The following is a 23,467-nucleotide window of genomic DNA, read 5'->3' on the forward strand; positions in this document are numbered from 1 at the left end:
ATACTATCATTGGATCTATGACCGTACGACTTGGACACTTGGGTTAAGAAAGTAGCTGAGCTGTCAACTAGTCAATTGTTTTATGCTGTCGGGGCACACTGATACACAGGCCTGGTACACCTAAATATATCGTTAGGGTGCGCTGGGAGGGTATGACAGAGGGCCCGGTCAGGATCAAAGTCTCCCTCTGGCACAACCATTCTGAAAGAGGCCGGAAACGATGAAGCTAAATCACTTATGTTTTGCACCATGTTCACCACCTCACTGGTTATTTGAGGGGAGCCATCCTTGTCCAATCCTAATGAGAGTTCAGGTTGCATTGGGAGAGTTGGTTAGATTTGATGGAACTTGGACTATCACAAGTAATTTTCACAATGTTGCTTTCCAGGTGTAACCAAGCAGCTGAAGGTTGTAGGATTAGTCTGGAGTTCATGGTCATTTAGAATCATTTTATGGTAGATATCCTGAGGAAATGTAGGGTAATCGAGGAAGCAATTGTTCATTTCTAGATTGTACAGTCCATACTGGGTGGAGATGTAGCTCCTGGGTTTGTTTAAAAATGATTGTGAGAAAACTGTATAGCATGGTGCAGAGTTATTTTATCACTTATCTTCAAGTTACAGCTACTGGATAAAGTAACACGTGAATGAGGATGACTGAAAAAAGCACTGCAGTGAATTTAAGTGATATCAAAAATTGGGTAAACAGACTTATGCCGAAAATGACTAAAGAACTGAAACTGAATCCTGGCAGAATCATTTTAGGCAGAAGGAACAATTAATTTATCTTTGTAATATCACGGTTAAGAAACTCTTTGACTGAAAAGATATTGCTCAGCATATTTCAAGGACCCTTTGTACAAAATCTTAATTTATTTTAATGTTGAACACTCCCTTCCTTATCTAACGAGCAGAATATCTGTCTTTAAAAAAAATCAGAAAGTGATGAGTGTGTTTTTCATACAAGACATGAAATGTGTCAGAAAATGAACTTCACTGTAACAAGAATAAAATAATTTAAATTCAATTTAGACCAAAATGTTAATATGAAAGATAGATCTAATCTGGAATGGTTATTATTATTTTTGGGCTCCATGAATTTTCAGATTTCAAAATAGTGAAGCACATTATTATTTTATTAATTGGTTATACTCGATTATTTTATGATTACTCCAAGAACTCCAGTGTGCCAGGTTAAATGTGGGTATAAAACATACATTTAGCTTGTTACTTGACCAATAAATAACAACATCATTTTTGGGGTGTTTTTTCTCCTTTTGATCTTATGACTGGTAGTCTAATAAATTTTTTGAGCACTGTACATCACCGGCTTGCTAGTTAATGCATAAAATGATTAAAATCGGATGAGTTATAGAAGATTGGTCAGAAAATACATAAAACATAAGACTATTTTTTCTTTTAATTTACTTTCCAGCACTGCATCTCACAAACTGGGTAACAATGTAGCTTCTCTGTGTTACACTAGTGTAGAGACTGTAGATTTTTTGTTTTGTCATCACTGCATTACAGGGGCGTAATTTCCAGGGGGGTTAGGGGGATTATGACCCCCCCAATAATCAGACCCAACCAATATAACCCCGCCCATAAAATTATGGTAAATGGCCTGTATTTGTATAGCGCTTTACTTAGTCCCTAAGGATCCCAAAGCGCTTTACATTACATTCAGTCATTCACCCATTCACACACACATTCATACACTGGTTGTCATGATCCTGGGCCATGTTGGCCCAGCATTCTTAGTTTTCATGTATTTTTGTATTTCGTTCTTTATTTAGGCCATGGTTCCTGGGTTGCTCTGTTAAGTTGTTTCTTATTTGATTTCCCCTTGTGACTTTTACCCCTGTGTGCCCCTCTGTGTATCTGTGAGCCCTCCTCTCCCCTCCTTGTGTTTTATTCCATGTTTCCCCAGCCCGCTATGCCTGTGCTCTCCTGTCTCTCTCCTCCTGTCTGCACCTCTGTGTACTTCCTGTTTTACTTTGACAGTCTCCCGTCAGTGTTGTGTTACTCCTGCCGTGTCTCGTTATGATTATCTGTGTCAGCTGTGTTCCCCGTGTGCTCCCACTTCCCTCGTTAACCCTCTGTGTATTTATGTGCATGTCTCCCTCGGGTCGGTGTTGCGTCGTCAATGGCTCCTCCCCTGTGCTTTTCTGTGTTCCCTCGGTCCTCAATTAGCATTCCCAGTTTAGTTCTGTTTCTTTGTGAAGCCTGCAATAAAGCAGGGATTTTGAGTTCAGCTTTTTGTCTCCGTGAGTTTTGCATTTGGGTCCTCATCTGCCTCCACATAGGCAGTTCATGACAGTGGTGATGGCAAGCTACATTGTAGCCACAGCTGCCCTGGGTCGCACTGACAGACAGGCACTGATAATTCATAATTATCTTGCATAAATAGGCCGTTGATTTTCTTTACTCGTTTCAGGTATTACCAGCAAAATAGTTGCATGTTTAATAATCTGGGAATTTACCCAGATTTATTTATTCATTTATTTATTTATTTAGAGATCTTCACAACCCCCACCCCCTAATGTTCAGCACAAAGTTACACCGATGGTGCATTAGGCAGAGATCTGTGATCAGCGTTTGTCAGCACATGTCAAATTTCAGGTGGAACAAACGAAGAAACCATTCAATTAAGCTATTTATCCAAATTGCTTTGTTTCAGATTGGGACATGGGGCATTTGCTGTGTTAGAGGAGAGTGCTCTGAGAGCCCTTCTTGTAATCCTGTTGGTTAGGAGCCACATAATTTAACAGAAAAGCCAGTGTAACATGAATACACTTAAAAGAGAATGTGTGTTACTGAATCACCGCCGCTCATCTCCCACACATCAACCTTGCTGCCTTAGTAGGAAAGTGAATCTGAAGGGCTCTTCATCTTTACTCTGTGTTGATATATGCATATATGAGAGTCTTGCATGATTCACATTAGATGGCACTTCCTCTCTCTGCTGACATTACTAAGATTTTAATGTGGTGTGCGTGAGATTGCTTTAAGGTTGTAAAAGAGATCAAAGCCCAGAAGAGGATATGAACCTGGGCTGCTGTGGACTGTTACCAGTTAAGTGTAAAAAGCATAGAGACCAGCATAATAGATACCCTACACACTGCCCTGTAGTGGGTATGCCATAGAAAAGTACACACAATCTCCCCCAGCATTTAAAAGTTCTATTTATAACAAGTGTGGACTCATTTTATACTTTTTAACTTTTTTTCCCCTTCGATTTAACCATCTGGACGCACTGATGTTTCAGTGTTTCAGAATACACATTGGAGAAAATAGACGTAAATAAGGAGCCTTATTTATTTAACAGATATAGTTGATATAAATTTAAAGTATTTAATAGTGGAGTTTGGATGAGACCAATAGTTACCACTCTACTAGTTCAACATTATTTCTGATTGTGATGTGCAGCTCCTTGAAATTTAACAGCAACAGGCTTTGTCATACAAATGACTTGATTGCCAAATAATTGCTATAAAAACAAAACATGATATACAGTACTAAAAGTCATCTTGATGTTGCATTGTGGTGGTTTATTGCCAAGGCTTCATAAACTATTTCCAAGCCACTGAGCTAAACCTCTGCTGTAGAGGCTATATTGTTTTGTTGCAACAGGATCTCAAAGGAGAGGTCTTATTTGTAGAAGCTGCACCACTTGACAGACACAACTGTGAAGAGAAGCAGATTAACCTTCCCAGACCTACCAATCTAATACTCTGTTTTTTTTCCCTCCGTCTCTTCTTCTGAGTGCTTCTGGAACCAGAATCATTCTTCCTTCCTTTGATTTCCGCTGTTTAATTTCACTTCTCTCTCACTTTTTTCTTTCATTTTCACTCCTGCACTCATGCCAAAGTGCTTATTTCTCTCTTATCCTGCACGTCTTCTCATCAACTCCTTGGGTTTCAGGCTGTCATACCCCACCACAAATAAGCAGTCTGGATGTGCACACAGCCAACGAATCAGAAACCCACATGGGAACCCCTTCACACTATACCACAATATATCCCTAATTAGTCTCTAAACTAGCAGCTTCAGCTGAGAGACTGCACGGCTCTCCTTCTCAGTGCCCTGTCCAACACTGTTTGTCTGGATGAGTAGAGGTTAATTACACCCAGTTCACCAATTACTCCCAGATCTGACCTTGTTTTCATTTTTTTTCTCACAAACGTTTTGTTTTTGTCTACTTCTGCTCCTTTTACTGACATTCCTCTACTGCAAAATATGTCAAGTTCATTCACATTCTGATATGTACAATACATGAATGTGAACTCTTTCTTTCTTTTATTGTGAAAACCACAATTGTATGTGATATTTTATGTTCCTATGTCCTATGTGACAACGTCACATGAAAGTTTGGATCAGTTAATTAACGTAATCTCTGTAATTTTACTGAAAGTGCAGAGATAACGGGGTCTTGCACAACTGTGGTGGTTATCACTTTCATCTCACATTAGGAGGGGCCTGGGTTTGAATCCACTGGAGTCTGTCCGTGTGGAGTTGTCCCCATGCCTGCGTAGGTCCATGCTAGGTCAAATGTCAAATGATGATTAGAACTTACTGTAGATGAGAAAAATTGTCCGTCCCTCTGGGTTAACCCTGTGATAGACTGGTGACTAGGATGCACCCCACCCCCTACCCTATTACAGTTTGTGTAGGCTCCAGCTCCCCTGTGAATTTGATAAAGCGAAGAAGATGGATGGATGGATGGATCCAACCTCATGTAGATGTAGAAAAAGAATAAAAGTATGCCACAGTACAGCACAAATGGAGTCTTTTATGTGATTTATCTTGTATTCATATAAAAAGAAATCACAATAACTCAGTGCACTTTGGTAAGGTAAAAGCGCATATGCATTAAATATAGAAACCCAACAAATAAACAATCCCCTGTGAACAAGCAAGTGACAACAGCAGGTATTAAAATCTTTTAACTGAAGGAATCCTCCAGCAGTAAAAGGTAAGGTGCACGTCTGTCATGATGACACAACAAACAAAAAACACAACAAAACACAAAGTACGGGAGAGACGACACAAAGAGAGGACATGGAAAATTGTCATATGAATGCACGAGGAGTGAGACAGGGAAGTGGAAAGGTCATCAATGCATTATGGGAGGTCCCCCGGCAGCTTTAGCCTATAGGGATGGCTCAGGGTCACCCGATCCAGCCATAACTATAAGCTGTATTAAAAGGGAAAGTGTTAAGCCTTATGTTAAAAGTAGAGAGGAGGCTGATAGCTGAGAGCTCTAGGGTCCTGCAGTCATAGAACACTGTGTTAAGTTGACAGCAGATTTCCCAAATCCCTGACCTCAGATGTCAGTCAATAGCTTTGGTTGAGAAATACCCACCCGAAAGTCTGCAGGTGGAAAGCTGCTCTTACAAACGTGTCAAAAAAATGATTTAACTGTCTTTCATTCCCAGTAACAGAAATCCAGTTGAAAAAAAAAATTGCAAATAATTATATTAAATTAACTTTAAATAATATTTGCATCAATCATAACAAATCTTTACGCTATTTTTTGAAACGACAGGTGACAGTATATCACATCATAGCTGCGATTTCATTGGGAGAAAGGAAACATGTAAGAGGAAGAGGAATGTGCTGTTAGCCGCATTTTAGGGACGCCGTAACGTACTGACTACTCCTCCCGCCTCTGTTTGTTAAATTTTGTCACTATCTAGCAGTGTCTAAATGTACACTTATAAAGAATTTATAGATACAAAACAGAGTCAGTTGCGGCAGTGCCTGTAAAACAAAGGCTCACAAAGGGAGAAGCAGGGGGGAAATGACTGCGCTGTATAACAATGGTTGGCAAACACTGAACGGATGATTAAAAACATCCTTTCCTAATTTGAGCTAATATGGTGGAGTGTCTGTTAATTATCTATGTATGCAGTAAGACCACATGGGGGACTGCTATTGAGTTGAAAGCCTTTTTTTTTTAAAGAGACATTTAGGATATTCCATAAAGAAGCTATTAACTGATTTGTTCTCTATAATACAATTTTGCATCGTCCCCAGGAAAAGTAGACTTACAATTTCGAAAGTCTAGCATATTAGAAGAAACACCTCCCCTTAGTGAGACTGGAAGTGGCTTTGATGTGTGGAATTCATTCATTGTCAGTCTTTTCAAAACTCATTTAACAACCACAAAGTCATCTAAAATTCAGGCATCTTTTGTGCACATACTGGAGAACAATTTGATGAGTGGTTTCCTCCAGGATGAGATTTTGACAGAACGCACAGGGCAGAAGTTTGCAAGCACGAGGCAGGTAGAAGAGACAAAATTGCATTATCTTTCCTTATGTGAAATACCAGTATTTCAATTTAATGCCATATTAATGCAGTTGTTTCCTTTGACAATAGATAGGCCTACTAAACACGCAGATGCCTTTGTGTCTGAACACACATGCAGGTTTCTGTAAGCAAATATTGCACAGAACTTCTATTCTGACAAATGCATGTGCCCTGACTTCTTTTCTCCTCCTCTTTGAAAGAAATCTTTGTCTAATACACACCCACAAACACACACCAAAATAAAAAAATAAATAAAAAACCCTCTTCTTTAGAATCAGACAAGGTTAAATAAGCAAGTGTGCTTAATGGAGGTGCACAGCTCAGTGAGAAAGGGGGATGTATGCTGGAAGCACTGAAAGTCCCTTTTGTTTCACAGATTCTCACTTTTAGGTAGAGCTTTCTCGGTAAAATACGCAAGGTCAGCAAACTCAAAGTCATTTTTCATTCAGTTTTGGAATCAGAGGTAGAATTGTAAAACTGAATATTTTACAATGTTACAAGAGACGACCTTCTGACATCCTTGAAATTTACCAGAAATGGTATTAAACTAAGATGGGGAGAGTTATGAGTCCTCCATCAATACAGCTAAAGAAGGCATCGTTGTATTTTTTTCTCTCCATTAAGCGGTTATGAGGTACGGAATTATGGGTGGGGGCATGCGTGGGTTAACACTCTGGCAGTGCTGGCTATGGGGGAGGCCGGATTACTTACCTAGTCGTGTAAGCGTGTGTATGTGTATTCAAGTTTGATGACATTCATGGCAGAAATATAATATTTTTTTTTCCATGGGAGGTTGCGTAGCACCTGTTCTGTGTGTGTTTGTGTGTTAGGAACATTAGTTACCGTTAAACGCTGAGGTATGATTTCATGGAACAACAGCCTTTCAGCTGTCAACATTGCTGCTTGACCACCAACACAGTTGTTTCAATGATACCACCAAACAAACAACATAGCCATGCTATGTGCAGACCTAATCGGTTTGTGGGTTGCCTTGTAAATCAATAGCTTTGTGCAGATGTTCGCACATGCATAACTTAAAAATCCCAATATATCTTTTTGGGTGGTGGTGTCAGCAGAGCTGGTGGCGGAGTTGACAAGGGTTAAACCTAGCTTGCTTGAAACAGGATTAACTCCTCAGCTCAAATGTGGAGTCTCTGTGTGAGGGTGGCTCACATTTTGGCCTTCCCCTCACGTTCACTCCAGAGCGGCTCAGGGCTGCTGGTGGACAGCTGAAACCCGAGAGGGTTTCTCTGCTTCTCCAAATGTGCTTGACCAAAACCCGTCCTTGCTTCTGCATGATTAAACACCCATCCAGACATAGTTTCTAATGCATGAAGCTTTTCAGCTCCTTCTCCATATGAGAAGCATGATTTTAACACAGTCGGCCTAACACCTTAGGCCATCCTCTGAATTCTGTTAAGCTAACTAGAAGTCTGATAAAGATTCAGGGACAGTAGAAGCTGATGAATGAGGATTTTCTGATATCTGTAAGGTGTGTTTGGGCAACGTCTGGTATAGTTTTTAAATTCTTTTGAGTCACAGTGTAAATATGTAACATAAACATTCAATGCTGCAGAGTTCGTCTAGTCTAGCTGATGTTGCTCAAGACTACCGGAGAGTAATCCAGGCCATGACATGATCGGAATTACTGACAAAAAATGAAAATCAACTTTTTAGTGGTTCCCAAAAGACCAAAATGGGGCAGGGAAAGGATTCAAATACTTATATTTCCAATCAAGGAAAAACTAAGGGATATGCTAAAATTGATACAACATTAATCAATCAATCAAATTATTATTTTGAGGATATAAGTAACAATTCTTCAAATCCCATTTAAAAAGGAGTAGGAGCAACCAAATTCTTATTAATTCCTGTCTCCATCTAAATAATATTCTTTATTGTATCTGATTTGAATACACAATCTTGCACATAGATACATACTACAAATAAATACACTCGTATAAGATACAAATTCCTGTTGCAACATGAGGCCCTTTGTTGTTATTCCACGACAAATGAAGCAAACGTGATTTCTAAAGTTGATTCAAAGTTTTCTGTTTCAGTACTGCTGAAAAAATGGACAAAAGCACATACTCACAGCAGATTTTATGACACTTTTACAGCTAAAAGAACAAAACAATTCCAGGCGGCCTGCTTAAAATTACAGGGGTAAAAAGGTTAACTGTAATTTTTCCTCACGGTTTAGAAAAAAACAACCATTTTTATTGACAGCTCCTGTTTTCAGATGCTCAAGAGTAGTTGGACAAGAATTTTATATGTAAGAATTAGTTTTAGTACTTGGATAAAAATCGTTTGCAGTGAATGACTGCCTGAAGCCATGGGCATCACCAAATGCTCTTTTTACTCTATCGAGATGCACCGACAGGCCTTTACTGCAGCCACCTTCAGCTGATGTTTGTTTGTGGGTCTATCCACATTCAGTTTTGCATGGGCTGAGATCAGGTGACTGTCATTTCTTTGAGAAACTCTTGGATTGCTTTCTATACTTTCCTTTGGGTTATCATTCATGTTCACTGTCAACCAGTGTCTGCTCAGTTTTGCAGCATTTGCCTTAATCGGTGCAGAGAGTATAGGCCTGTACACTTCACAGCTCATCCTGCTGCTTCTATCAGCAGGCAGCTCATACCATAACATTGCCTGCACCGTGGTTGACAGATGACACGGCGTGCTTTGGCTCACAATATATTTCTCTCGTCCTCAAAACCTTTCTCCTCCCATCATTCTCATACAACTCAATCTTGGTTTCATCTGTCCAAAGAATTTCTCTCAGAACTGTGCAGACTCTTTTACGGATTTTCTGACAAACTAATCTGACTTCACTTATGCGCAAATAGATACTAGCGAACACAACTTGCAATGCTGTACATTCACTGTTCAAGAACCAGAAAGCCTGTGCACCATACTGAAACTGCAGTTTTTCTCCTCATGACAAATAAACACGCTAATCTCTGTTTGTAGCCTTGTCTTTTCTCATTTCCTCTTGGGTTTGGCTGATACCATAATTCTCAGTGTGGTGCTGACAGAGAAATCCTGCTTTGCCCACATCCAAACAATACTATATTATTTTCTGAAAGAAGCTGTGAACAACTTTTCGTGCTTTCTGTGGGTTTTTGTTTATATCACAGTTTTTTTTCCACGTTCTGATCATAATTGTTGTCCATTTCCTTGGTTTTTTCGCTTTCTCTCCCGCTCCATTTCCGTCTCTTCAGTAATTCTGCTTGATGTAGGTAGAAAAGGATTTGGGAGTAAGAGGGGTGAGATGAATTTAAAAAAGAAAAAAAAACATGAATAAAACACAAAAAAGGAGAAATAAATATCAACAAAGCTACCTCCAAAAAACCCTCTGAGTTTATGCCTGTGCTTGTTTATGTGCCTACCTGCACTGTGATTATGTGGCTTGAATGAAAAGAAGAAGCTAGAGAATTTCTAAAGTGTGCATACATGTGTGACGAAGCTAATGGGACAGAGACGTGAGGGAGTCTGTGGATTCATGACTGGTAAAGGAGCACTGCAGTGCACGAACAGCATAACTGTGAAGGGTCGCTCACTTCTGCCTTTTCTCTTTAAATGTTTGGTGTAGATATTGGTTTCTTTAAAGTACCTCTTAAATAAAACAGAGTTTTTTTAATGCGAAAAAAAGAACACATTGTCTCTCTACATTCCACATTAACCTAAAAAACAAAGCCTGCTTTGGTTAATATGCTTAAGCAGAGTCGGTCTGCAAAGCAACTTTCCCACTGTAAACTGTGAAATCATTCAACCCTGGAATCATCTCCACCGTGTTGCTTTAGCTGGACCTGTCGTCATATTGTAACAATTCTGATTGATATTCCTGAGGAAAAGCTGCCAGACAGCTCGGCTGCATTCTACAGAAGCTTACTACTATAATGTGCATAATTTACCGTGCTCATTGTAAGCCATCCACTGCACTTCAGAATGATTTGCCATGAAAATGTGGCACAGGCGTTCAGTGTTGGACGTTCTGCATCCTGCAGATTCTCATGTTACTTTCTGTTAATTTTCCAGAGCGGGTCTCTCAGGGAGTGACAGACACAGCTGGAATGTGAAAGATGCATTATGTAAAGGGAGTAAAGTGAACCCCAAAAATTACTGGCATATCACAATGAATGAATAATATCACGGTAGTGCCGTGCAGTCAAGATGGCCAAACAGTGGAACAAAATCAAATGTGACCAGTTGTTATAACACTGACCTAGAGCAAACCAGAAGCGAGAGGTCAAAGTTAAAAACTTAAAAAATGCACTTAAAATGTTATTCGCCGTGTAAGCACATCACAAGGAAGGTGGAAAGAAATATATGTTATTAAGGCCTTACAGTAGGATCACTATAACCGAGAGTAGAAGGAGCCAAGGGGACACAAGTACAAGTATTTGTAGTATATTAGCTGTCAACTCGTGCCACATCATTGGCAATGTTACAAAGCAAGCATGCCAATGCTAAGTTGTTCTGTCTGGGAGCCAATAATAGCTTCAGTGTATTAGCTGCAATCAATATTACAGGGTCGAAACGCCCAAAAAACTGCTGGTATGAAATTAAACTGAGACAATAGAAAGTATCACATCCAACGATTTGATCCAGCGCTCACAGAAAACATCTTTTTCTGCCCAAGTAATGTTTTATTGAAACCAGAGGGAGCTCCTTAGTGTGGTCAGTCACAGGTGCTGGAAAATGGCAGCGTGGTGTTGGGCTATGACACCTGTCAAAAGGCTCAGGCAGCATGGCAGCGCGAGCCATTGAGTCAGGAAGGAAATGTGTTTTTCTTTTTTTCCCCTATATTATATATCAGATGAAGAATGGGCGAGAATGCAGCGCAGTGGTGATGGCCGCAGGGGCAGCCCCTAGTCAGTCGTACGTCTCCAACCAGTGACAGTTAGCGGACCGTGGCTCTTTCAACCAAACCCAGTATCCCAGAGGAACTGGTTGACAAGACCTCCACCCAGGTTTGCTGCTATCAGGAGTAAGCAACAGGTGCTGAGGTTTTCTTTGAGAGCGTGCTTGTTATGGGTCGCACTAGGCCTGGTGTGTTTCTCGATCCTCTTAAAGAAAAATAAATGTTTTGCTGTAGCGTCAAGGAGGTACCATAACAAGGCTCTATCGCTGACAAAGTTGATTTAAATTCCACAAAGGACACTGACACTACATCTCACGTACATCTCACCATATTTTTTTCGAATATAATTTATCCTTAAATCTGGTTCAGGTTTGAAAGAACATCTGCGCTTTGTGACTGTTCAATAAACCATAAGTGCATGCACTTTGATGTTAGAGCAGTTCCCACGTTATCATTTCTGCATAAGCATCTTCTTTATGTAACTATCACCATAGTTAGAGATGAAAAGCCACATTCTTTTGAAACTTTCCTCTGCCTCATATAACAATAAAATACCTAATTTATCTGGACACAGTAAATATTGCATTTTTTTTATATATATATCAGCTATTTGGATTTTGCTAAGGATTAAAATTAGGGCCATGGATACTTTGGTTTACAGGTATGTTGACAGAGGTGGCTGTAGTCAGTTAGTAGGCTTCATCTCTGCTAATTTGAATCACCAAACTCATCCTGCTTTTAGGAACATTTTGATGGACTTTATCTAGCAAATGTTACGGCCCTTTGTGTCTCTCCAAGAAGTTTGGGTCTCAATTCCCCTCAGCTCAACTGGTTGAGACAGGTTGCTGCCCCTTCCTGACCTGGTTTTTCTAGATGTTTCTTACAGTTAAAAGGGAGTTTTTCCTTTCCACCATCACCTAATGTTTGTTCACAGGGGAGACCATCTGATTGTTGGGCTTTTCTGTCTAATACTGTAGACCCTGTGGATGTTACAATGGACACAAGTGTGGTGGCCATCTCAAAATAAAATTTTAAAGGAAGTTTAGCGCATGCCCCATGGGTAAAACCACCACGGTCCCAGTCCATCTACTTTTGTATGCATGGATTGGGAATTCCCCCCCCCCTCTTTTTTTCCCTTTTCCATTGTTTTCAGATGAATGAAAATGATGACTACAACAAATGTACCTCACATGCCGGTCACGGTTGTATGGAAGTCTCATACAGCTTGAAAAAAAAGATTCAGCAGCCCCTTTATGGAGCGAGCAGTCATGCAGCTAACAACATATGCTGAGCAGTTACTGTGGGTAGGTGCCTCGGTGGCTGCAGACTCTGGCTTGCTGGTGTATGTGTGTGTGTGTAAGTGTGTGTCCATGTAGAGCTATGCTGTGGCTGTGGCCCACACACGCAGCTGAGTTTGTAAATGCCTGCGCTAGGATCAAAAGCCTGGCAATCCACAGCCATACTTGATTAGTGAAAGGCAGCTCACAATTGCTGCTCCACCAAAGACTGCTGGACAGATGGACTTTTCTGTTTTAATGCTGTAGCGCTTTGGGGGTTTCAGTATGTTTTACTTGGTCTTCTCCATCCAGTCACGTAAACAAGCTAAGCAACTGATTTCAGGTTATCTTGGCCTTTGTCCACATTATCAGCATTGTTTAATTTACTTGATTAATAATCTTAATTCTCACCACAAAGCGTCTCTTCAGTGTAGCAGTTTCTTTTCCCTATTTTGGTGACTTATTCTCCACCCTTGCAGTCAGAGCAACTGGACGCACTTTATAATTGCTAGTCCTTGGTTTTGTTTCTTAATGCTTCATTTGAAAACCAATTAGCTACTCTCTTGGATTCAATTACCAAAGTGAAAGCCTAGTGCTATCTTGCCCATGCAATAATAACATTATAATTGTATTCGCACACAGCCCCGCCTCCAGCCCACCTTTGGAAATACTGCTCTTACAAATGGTGCCCGATGCTCTTCCGGGGCCTCGGCTTTGCATTGTTTGAAATCATTCAAAGCAGGTCTAGTCATAGCCTTTGCTGATAAGCAACACAAAACTGTTGCACCTCTTTTGAAAGCATTTAAGGTGGGGTCATTTCATATGAATTTCTACTTGAGGACACGGTGAATGCCTTAAAAATGTGTTTCATATTTCCACTGCCGTTGGCACAGTTTGACACGGGCGTCTGCATGTGTGCCTTTGAGGACAGCATGTGTAAAAATTAGTGTACACATGTGACAGAAAAAGGGTCTGAGTTTGTGGTTACGTGATTATGTGTGAGTGTGAGGGGCGGCAGGAAGGGTCGGGGTGGCTGCCTTGCTTTGCTGGTGTGTCAGCAGTCAGTCAGAATCTGGAAAGTATCACTACTCACCGCTAGCATTGACGACGTGTGCATACAACACTGACTGTGCCCTGAAATGGTCTCAGACAGCACAGAATCTGCTTATAATGAGGCTGAAACTACAGAAAAATGATATTTTCAGACATTATAATGGTGTGTGCCTTGATGACTTCACCACACTAATGCTATCATATTCTCAACTTCCTCAACATTTACTAGAAAATTGTTTTTCTAGGACGGGTAGTTGCTTATTATTAAAACAAGTATTGACTCAAACCTTCATTTATTACTGTGATACCATTAAAAGCATATTAAAACATATTTGAATAAGATGTGTTTCTGTGAGTTTGGGCCAAAAGAAATCTGGAGAGTTTGTGTAAAAATCCGTGTGCCTCTGCATAAATGCAAAACCCGATTCTATGAGAGTATCCCACTTGCATTCCTTCTGTAGGCGATGAAAATGAACAGAAGTGAATTTGCTCACTTGCAAGACCTCAGACCACCAGCTAAGCTGTGTAGAGTGCAGTGATATTCACACCATTGTTAACTCCCCCTGTTGTGGGTGTTCTGATTAGCTTTAATTGGACTTCCCTTAGAAACGTTCACACTCTCACTTCACAGCAGCCACTCGCATAAATTTCAAGAGGTTAAGTGTAGTAGGTGCCTCGCAGATCGTTGGTCACAAAACAGTATCCACTTCCTGTATGGGTTGAGGTTGTCTTAACCTGCGTAAATCACATGCTTTGATTTCACTCTTTCTTCTGTCACCTGTTAACTGAATACTTTCAAAGATAATTGCTCCTGACACAACCATGCTGTAACCATACTGATCTGTGATTTGTGGAGTTGAATTGGCAGCAGTCATATCGGTACTTGAACCTGAGAAGACGAGGTTAAACTAGTGGGATTGTGAATGGGGAAATATTCCAAGTATACTTTTTTATGAGTTCTAAGAACACACAACATTAGCCTAGATCTGTTTTTAGCATAATCAGCATGCTGCATGTAATATGTAGCTATTAAATAAATTGCATAGTCTTAAAAATGTAGCAGTAGCAGTTTTCCGTACACTGCAAAAGTCTAGAGTTATCCCTCATTTCTTTAAATCTGGTTCCAATAAGTCAGACCTTGTTGTAATTGTTGTTTGGTTGGAAATGCCTGATAAGATATTTTATTACACCTCACCAAAAATCTCACTATGAAGGTAACCCTCCCGCTTGCTGGAGAAATTGTGGAAATACAAATGCAAATCACTATCATATTTTCTGGGACTGTCATGTTATTAAAACGTATTGGAAAAGAATACATGCAGCAATACAAGAGACATTTGGAAGATATTTACCTTTGGAAAGTAAAACTCTATTTTTTTGGACTTATGCCAGAAGGATGGACAAAGAACGATAAATACTTGTTTAATATTTTACTGGCAGCCGGCAAAAAAGCCATCACAAAAAATGGCTTTCTTCAGAGAGCCCAACTATGAACATGTGGATGAACATCACAATGGACATTTACAGAATGGAGAAAATGACAGCAGATGTGAACTACAAGAGGGACCTGTTTGTATCACGATGGAATAAATGGATGGGCTACATTAAAAAACGCAGGCCAGTTTTTGCTTTTGCTTTAGATTTTGACTTTGTTAACCAGTGTTGGTCAAGTTACTTGAAAAAAGTAATCAGTAACTAATTATTGATTACCTCCCCAAAAAAGTAATCCTGTTACTTAACTGATTACTTATTTTCAAAAGTAATTAATTACTTAGCTACTTAGTTACTTGTAAAAACACGATTTACAACCTGAATAGATGATAAAGCGAATGATCTTTCAGCCCAATTCTACTTTTTCTGCATAATCCATCATACAAAATGTAATCAAATGAAAAAGACCCTTTTTAAAACTTGTTTTATTAGTTTTAACCTTTTAACTTTATGCATCAAGCAAAAATTTCATTGTATGCAACATTCTCTGACTGGAAGAAATTAGTTTAACATTTAAACCTATTTTCTGCACATTCCAGCACATAATTTTATTTTATTTTTTGTGTTTACACTCAGTCTTTCAAATAGATGCAAGTAAAACACAGCAGAAAATAAATAACATCAAAGACTAGCGGTCCTTTTGCTCTATTTTCACCTGTAAAGCAGGAGTTGGGTAGGCAGAGGTTTACCCTGGTGCAGGTGTGCCGCAGCGGTTAGTGGAAGAATCCGCGAGTTTCTCTGTGAATTTCCCATTACGTCGTAGCGCACTCGGTGCTTGCTTGGAAGTTTAGGGGTTTTTTTTCCGCTGTAAAAATAAGTTTTCTTCCCACGCACTTTTTTTTACGCGTTACTTGTAACGCGTTACTGCCCATCTCTGTTGTTAACTACTAGAAGACTAGAGGAAATATTAGTTATAAACAAACAAACAAAAACACACTCCCTACATTTTTTTCTTTCTTTTTTCTTTTTCCTTATATATCTTTATTTATTTATTGTTTCCTGTTTTGCTTCTTTTTCTTTTCTTTTCTTTCTTCTTCTTCTTTCATTCTTTTTGTATGGATATTTTAGTTGTTTAAATATAGAAAAAAAAGAAAAATATATGTAGTGACAAATTGCTGAAGTTGATGGTATTGTATAGTGATTCCAAAATGTCAATTAAAAAAAAGAAAAGAAAAAAGAATACCAGCAATGAAATGGCAACAATAAAAGCATGAAGAGAAATTAGACCAAAATGTTAGCCCGTCATGATGCCATCAGTTCTCTTTGCACTGCATTAAATAACAATAAAAAAGAAAAAGAAACTTGTACTGTTGGTGCCTTTAAATTAAATTATCTGATAAGAAAAAAAAAGAAAAAAAGTCATTGTTGTAAAAGTGGTCATAGGGAAATCCTTTTGCAGACTTTCTAAAGATCATTTCTTTTCTCGTTTTTTTTTAACCCCTTATGCTGATGAATGAATCAATGAAGTAAAAAAGGCACCAAAATGAAGGAATTACCCATGTTGCGTCTACACATGCATCAGACAATTTCTTAAGCTATATCTATGAAAAATGCTAAAGATTTCACAGACATGAAATTGTGTTTTTGGACCAATGAGGTGATTCCCATGGTGCTATTGGCTAAAAACCTGCTATATCTTGTCACAGTCTCCAAGATATACCAAGATATATCTCCACAGGTGGATGCTAAAGCTATGTACAGCAGATAAACAGTATCTGAAAGCCACGTTTTTAAGAAATTGTAAGAAATACAGCAAAGACCTGACAAAGAACCTGAGAGATTCATTTGAAATGTTCTCAGTGGAAGGATGGCTTTAAATAAACAACAAGGGAAAGGAAAAGTCTGAAGCATAGCAAATGATGAAAGAACTGGACTGAAAATCAGTGGCAACACGTATAACAGAATTAATTATGGCCCAACGTTTTTGGTCTAATTTGTTTGTATGGAGGAGGTCAGGAAAGATTGTAGACAGAGACAGTCATCTGTAAAACACGGTACAGGATCAGTCATGGTTCGAAGCTGCATTTCATCCGCTGGTTTTGGGGATTTTGGCAAATTGATTGAATTCTGAACACAAAAAAGTCCGATTATGGTCCACCAATCAATCTCATCTGAAAGTTGTCTGACTGGCAGTGGCTTAGTTTTTCAGCATGACAATGATGCCAAATGCAAATCTGCAAATGCAATAAAGACACACAGTGGAACATGGACTGGCCTCCCCAGAGTCTGGACCTCAACATTATTCAAACCCTAACCACATTATTGAATGCCAACATCCAAAGAGGAGCTTTGAATGTCCTCCAAGGAGTCTCGAGAACTATTCCTGAAAACTGTTTAAGGGAATTATAACAAAGGAAGAATAAACATGTTCATACCAAATGTTGACTTCTAAGCAACTTTGCCTTTTCCTTATGCTGTAGTCTATGCTATTTCCATATAGAAAGATAAAGAAACGTTTGCAAAGTATTTCAGGTTTTTCATATCATATCTACATAATCAGTACAGTATCTGGGAAAGTCCGTGCAGACATCATCTGTTTAACACGGTGCAAAACACAATGAGCGCTTATTTGGAATTTGAAATGCCAACTTTAAACTTGGGAAATTAGCTGCTACATTCAGCATTTAGAAATCCTGATTACATTTTAGATTCAAAATAAATGAGAATTGCAAATGTAGTCAACAGTGAATAATACATTTATTTTCTCAAGTGTGATCCCTTTAGACTACTGTGATGTTTAAATACCAAAGCTGTGGTGGTATTGCTACTGCTAACAATAAATGGAACCGCTTTCTTATCCGTGGCCTAGAAATAATAGTCCAAGTCAGTATTCACAACACGAACTCTACAGCCTGGGTGATGATTAATTTAAGTAAACAGTTTGGAGTAGGTCAGTGGTTCCACTTTGCTGTGCTACAAGTGTTCATCTTAGAGATGTGCTGAAATATATGCTGTATGTATTCCTAAGGGAGGTGTGAATATCAACAACAAAAGTCATCAGTGCTGAGTAATATAAACTCAAGCATCCATCTTTATTAATGTCACTGGTTTATGTTAGAGGATCTCAATCCTACTTGTATACTAAAGTAGTCCTGAAAATAAACAGCTTCATGAAAGGAGTGGGGAAAAAATGGAAATCAATCACTGAAACTTCCATATCTCCCTTTCGTATACAGGACAGGGAACAAAATCCACAGAATCCTTAGAAAATTTATACGTATGCACTTCTTGGCTGTGAAAAAATGTTTTATATGCATTTTTGGAGTATTCCTTAAGCAGCATTAAGATTTAAATATAGATATGTAGTGGGGATAGCTTAATTGGTTAATCCAAATTGCCCGTAGGTGTGAATGTGAGCGAGAATGGTTGTCTGTCCCTGTGTGTTGGCCCTGTGACAGACTGGCGACCTGTCCAGGGCGTACCCCGCCTCTCGCCCTATGACAGCTGGGATAAGCTCCAGCGCCCCCCGCAACCCTGAAAATAAAGGATAAGTGGAAGCGAATGGATATAGATATGTAAAACTATTGATAGGATTTTTAAAAAATGCATACATCTCTGGAAGACTTAAACAGTTAAACTCCATATCATTTCCTGATTTGACGTACAGATAGAGAGGACTATGGCGTGCAACAAATGCGTGTTTCCCATTAGGCTTCCAGGGCACCTCTATAGGCATAACCTATTAACAGAGTCTCTCTTTATGACTAAAGCCAGTGTATTCACACCATTATATTCATAACTATGGGCTACCACTGGATGCCATGCTGAGATAATCAGAAAAACTCCCACAATCACACATTTGCAGGCCCTTCATGAATATCTGATCCACTGCTGAAGTGAGTGGAAGACATCCTGAAACCCTTTTGTCATTAAATCTGCTCGTTTGTTTGTGTAAGACACTGGGGCTCAGGAGGAGAGCCGGGGAGAACCGGGGTGGTCCACAGGGAATGTTTACTGAGCACCTCTTCTCCTGAATGCACTTTCTGCAGCAACGGTGAGACTGGAAGTTGTAGAATAGTCTGTATAAATCAATAGGAGGATGTGGAAGTTTGGTTTGTGAGGCTAGTGTTGAGACAGTGGTGTGTGTGTGTGTGTGGATGGGGGCTGGGGTGTTAGCAGCGCAGCAGGGCTTATCGAGGGCTCGTGAAGCATCGTCTCCTGGGCTTACTGTGGGGACATTTAGAAGCAGCTGCTTTTTTGCTGTGATAATGGAGACGTTGTCCTGTGTCACTCTGAACTTTGTATGGTCAACCCCCCCACACCGTTTCCCTCCCCAGTGCTCCCAATCCTGTGTTGCTTTCCCTGCAAATGCACAAAAGGGTCGGTGCAGGGTCAGTTTAGTCGTCTAACCCTCACTGAAACTTCCATCTACCTCTCTCTCTCTCTCTGCATACCAACTTCCCCACTCCCCTTCCTGCCTGATGTGGCCTAGACAGAATCTCATCTCACACCACTTGCACGGGCTCCCTCAAAAATGTCAAAGCAGGTCTTAATTTAAAAGCCTCCCTCTGTCCACCGCAAACTGTTCCGCAGTGCTTACCACTCACTTATCTTTTTGCCACTAGATGTAAACAATTAAAACGTCTTTTGAACAATTTATGGGCTCTGTTTTTAAACAGATTTGGTGTTAATTTCCCAAAGCCATTGTCCCTAAGCACCAAATTTAAGCAAACCAAATGCTTGACATAGAAAAAGGAGGCACTCAGCATGACAGATTAATGCTCTTGTTTCCTTAGATGCTAAAGTGATGTCAGTGCTCCTTTGACTCAGTGTTTCTCACAGCATTTGACTCTAGTGGCTATAAAGGAATGTGCCTCTCTCTGTTCATGGTCAGTCAGAAACAAATCATGTGCTCGCCCTGCAGTGTTTGCTGAAAAACCCCTGCGAGACCTTGAGGCTTGGAAACATTTATGAACACTCAGAACTACAGGAAACATCCAGAGGAAAACGTCCCCCTTTACTCCCGCCCTCGGCCCCTCCTCTCCTCACGTCTTTACCGGCAATGGATTTGGGACCAGAGAGCTTGAGAAAGGCCAAAGGTGAGTGAGGGAAAAGCATAGATGACTCTCAGATGGATTAGGTCTAAGTGATCCAGACTCTCCCACGCAATCACAACACCTAAGAGGTTATTTTCAGCAGACATCAGTCTGTTTAACCGGTCACAAAGATGGTACTTTTTACCGACAAGAAAGAAGGGCCTCTTTTACAAACAGCTCTCTTTAATAAGAGTTTTATCCTGCCTCTTACATATATCTATTATTGTATTTTCAAGAGCCGGCTATAAATAGCATTATTATTACAGCTATTCAAAGAAGCAGGTTTAGTGCCACAAGTCATACTAAGAATGTTTTACTGCACACAGCCGATTATTCAAACTGGCCTGAATAAGATTATCAGTGAATTAGTTGAGTGTAAATTCTTTGACAAATTATGAATCCCCGTGCAGAGGTGGGTAAGCGCTCATTAATCTTGCATACATGTGAAAATGGAGCTGGGTGGCTTAACACTCTTAAACTCAAATTAACTGCGATCCATCATCTGCAGTATATCTCACTCTTCCAGGAAAAGGGACATGATAAGAGAGAGACTGCTTATCAAAAACCAAACACTGTACTCATTTGTATCTTTCAAACATTTCCAAGAAAAGCCTAAAGTTCTACTTCCAAAGTTGGATTTCATTCAAGGTGGATAAAGCCTCCTTCATGGCCTCCTGTAATGGATGATTATGGTATCTACTATCTATTAGAAAGACAAATTATTGCTGTAACAGGCTTGTGAATTTAGGAGACTTTATGAGCTGTTCTTGTATAAAGGGCACCAAAGGTTTTGCCACCCAAATCTCTTGGGTAGCAGCTTAACATAGGAAACACAGGTATCAGATTAAAGTCCAAACTATTTCGGTACTGATTGTGCCAAATAAGATTATACGATAACATATTTGTTGTCTTTTACACATTTTGATAACAAAATTGTGTTCTAATCAACCCAGTGCATGACATATGTATTGGGTCACTTATCTCTATGCCTATTTTTCCCTACTGGGAAAAATGCCATGAAACTGTTCATACTGAATCTCTCTTCCTAATAAAATTAAACGTTTTATGGAAATACTGGCACTTCTACAGTTACATGAGACTTTATGAGAAAGAAAAGTTACTATTGCCAGAATTAGAAACTTATCAAGTGTGGAGAAGAAAAGCTAATTCGAACCATTCACTTCAGCTACTTTATACTTCTTTTTTCTTTCTATGTCCACACTACAATTCGATATCTACTCTTATCAACCACTCAAAGCTTTTTACACCATGAGGAAAGCACATTTAAATATATGCAGAAGCTAAATCACATAACTGATGTGTTTCTACAGCATTACAATCGAAGTATTAATTCCTTGTGTATGTATCTTTATTATTTTTGCCTATAGAAAGATGCATACTCTTCACCAAGATCTTACTGTCACTAAACACGCCTTTACAGCAACACAGGTTGCATTCAGTCCAAAAAGTTTGAGCCAGATCTGCGGACGGCTTTTGTTAATAACTAATGAAATATGTGCCTATATGATGTTGTCACTCTGTTTGGCACAGCTGAGTCATTCACTGCTCTCAATAATATTTGCCTGTTTGTCTTGGAAAGATATGAGGGCTTTTTTTTTTTACATGCAACATATCTTTTCTCAGTGTGTTTTTATTATGTTCTATATATAGCTATTATACTGGTTCCCAACTAGAAGAAAGACTACAACTGACTGATGCCAGCGGCAATATGTTCATTACAACATAAGCACTCCACAGTTTTTGTTGTTCTTATATTGTAAAGCATGAATAGTTGTCTCTGTGCATTAGTGATGGTTTTTCTCTTTATCAGCAGCTAATAAGAAAGATCATTCTTAGAGGAATCAAAAACTGGGACACTTTGAGCTGCAGAGCGAGCGTTGCCTCAGTCATAGTACTCCAGCTCCCCCTCTCTCCTGTCAAGCACTTTCCCTCTCTCTCCCATTTTTTTATACTCATTCCTCACACAGCTCCCCTCTTCCAAGGCATTTTTCTCCCTCTCACCCTCATGTATTTCTTCTCCCGTTCCAAAATCTTTATCCCCTTTTGCCCTCCACCCACTTCTCTAATCAGACACAGTCATACATCAGTATCTCTCTAAAACCAGTCTCCCTCTATCTCTTTATCAGGCAGTCTTTCCTTTTCTCATAGTGCTCTATCCTGTGTTTTTCTCCTCCTCTCAAAATCCTCTTCTTACTTCTTTTGAGAGCTCTCACATGTGGATTTGATTGTTGCAGCTAACACAGCAGAAACAGCTGAAGGCTGGAGGATGGGGTACGGGAGTATGTTAGATAAAAATCCATTACATCAACTCATTTTCTCAGCAACTCGGTAAGCAAGCCCTACCATGCTACCATGGCTGCTGATTTCTCATAATAGTTATATATATTTTTAATCTGGATGTGACAGAGTCACTTAGATGGTCTTATGTAATTTGTTTATTTTGCCAAACAAATAACTAATAAAATACCTTTGTGATACTTGTTAGAAAACGTAAGTGATTAGAGACGCATCCACTGAAATCGGCCAGTTTGGAGATTCTCAGCCCCGACCGGTGACCTGCCAGTCAGCCTCATATAAGTCCAATTACAAGCTCGTCTGTTTATTGCAACTGCAACATATGCACAGCAGCACAAACAAATAGTCACGCATACACTCGCAACCTCATCCGAACATATTGTTAGCATGGGAGCTCCTCACTGTGAAAGTGAACGTTTGTCAGAGTAAACCACGTTGGAAGCAAAACAAACAAACATAATCACACAATTAAATCACGCTCACCCAGCTGAACATGGAGATTTTAAAGAAGCTAACAAAGGAAAAGTGACTCAAGCTAAAAGTATTCAGAGCACAAAGCCAACCACAAGTCAGCAGCCACAGAATCAGCCTCAGTATGAGGATCAAAGCGCTCAAAAAGGAAAATGAGTAAAAATGATGTGATTACCTGACATTCTTCTGTTAAAAAATCTGTTTCACCTGTTTTTGGTGAAATATGTCGGATCACTGGGTGTACAGTAGCTCATTTTCTATTATAAGTATAACTAATTATTTATTCATTTATTCATTTATTTACTTATTCATTCATTGGGATTAATTATTTGGTCCTGTTTCCAGTAGCAGAGCACTTTATTTTCAGCCGTTTCAGTAAGAGAAGATACTGTAACTGCAGTTTGGTGGAAAATGTAAGGTTTCATAATTTCTTTTATTATGAAAGTTACAGTTACTGTCAGTTATAGAACGAAACCCAGAGTCAGCAAGAATCAGCAGGTCACACTTTGTAATTGGTGCATCTGTACTTATTATGTATTACTTTAATTGCAAACTCATAGTATGTTAAACAAAAACCTTATTAACGAGTTACATTGTAACTCATTAACCCTCACAGTGGCAGTTAATTATGAACTA

This window comes from Pundamilia nyererei, unplaced genomic scaffold (genome assembly GCF_000239375.1).
Source record: "Pundamilia nyererei isolate P.nyererei 1_Seehausen unplaced genomic scaffold, PunNye1.0 scaffold00036, whole genome shotgun sequence".
In the NCBI taxonomy this organism is placed as follows: Eukaryota; Metazoa; Chordata; class Actinopteri; order Cichliformes; family Cichlidae; genus Pundamilia; species Pundamilia nyererei.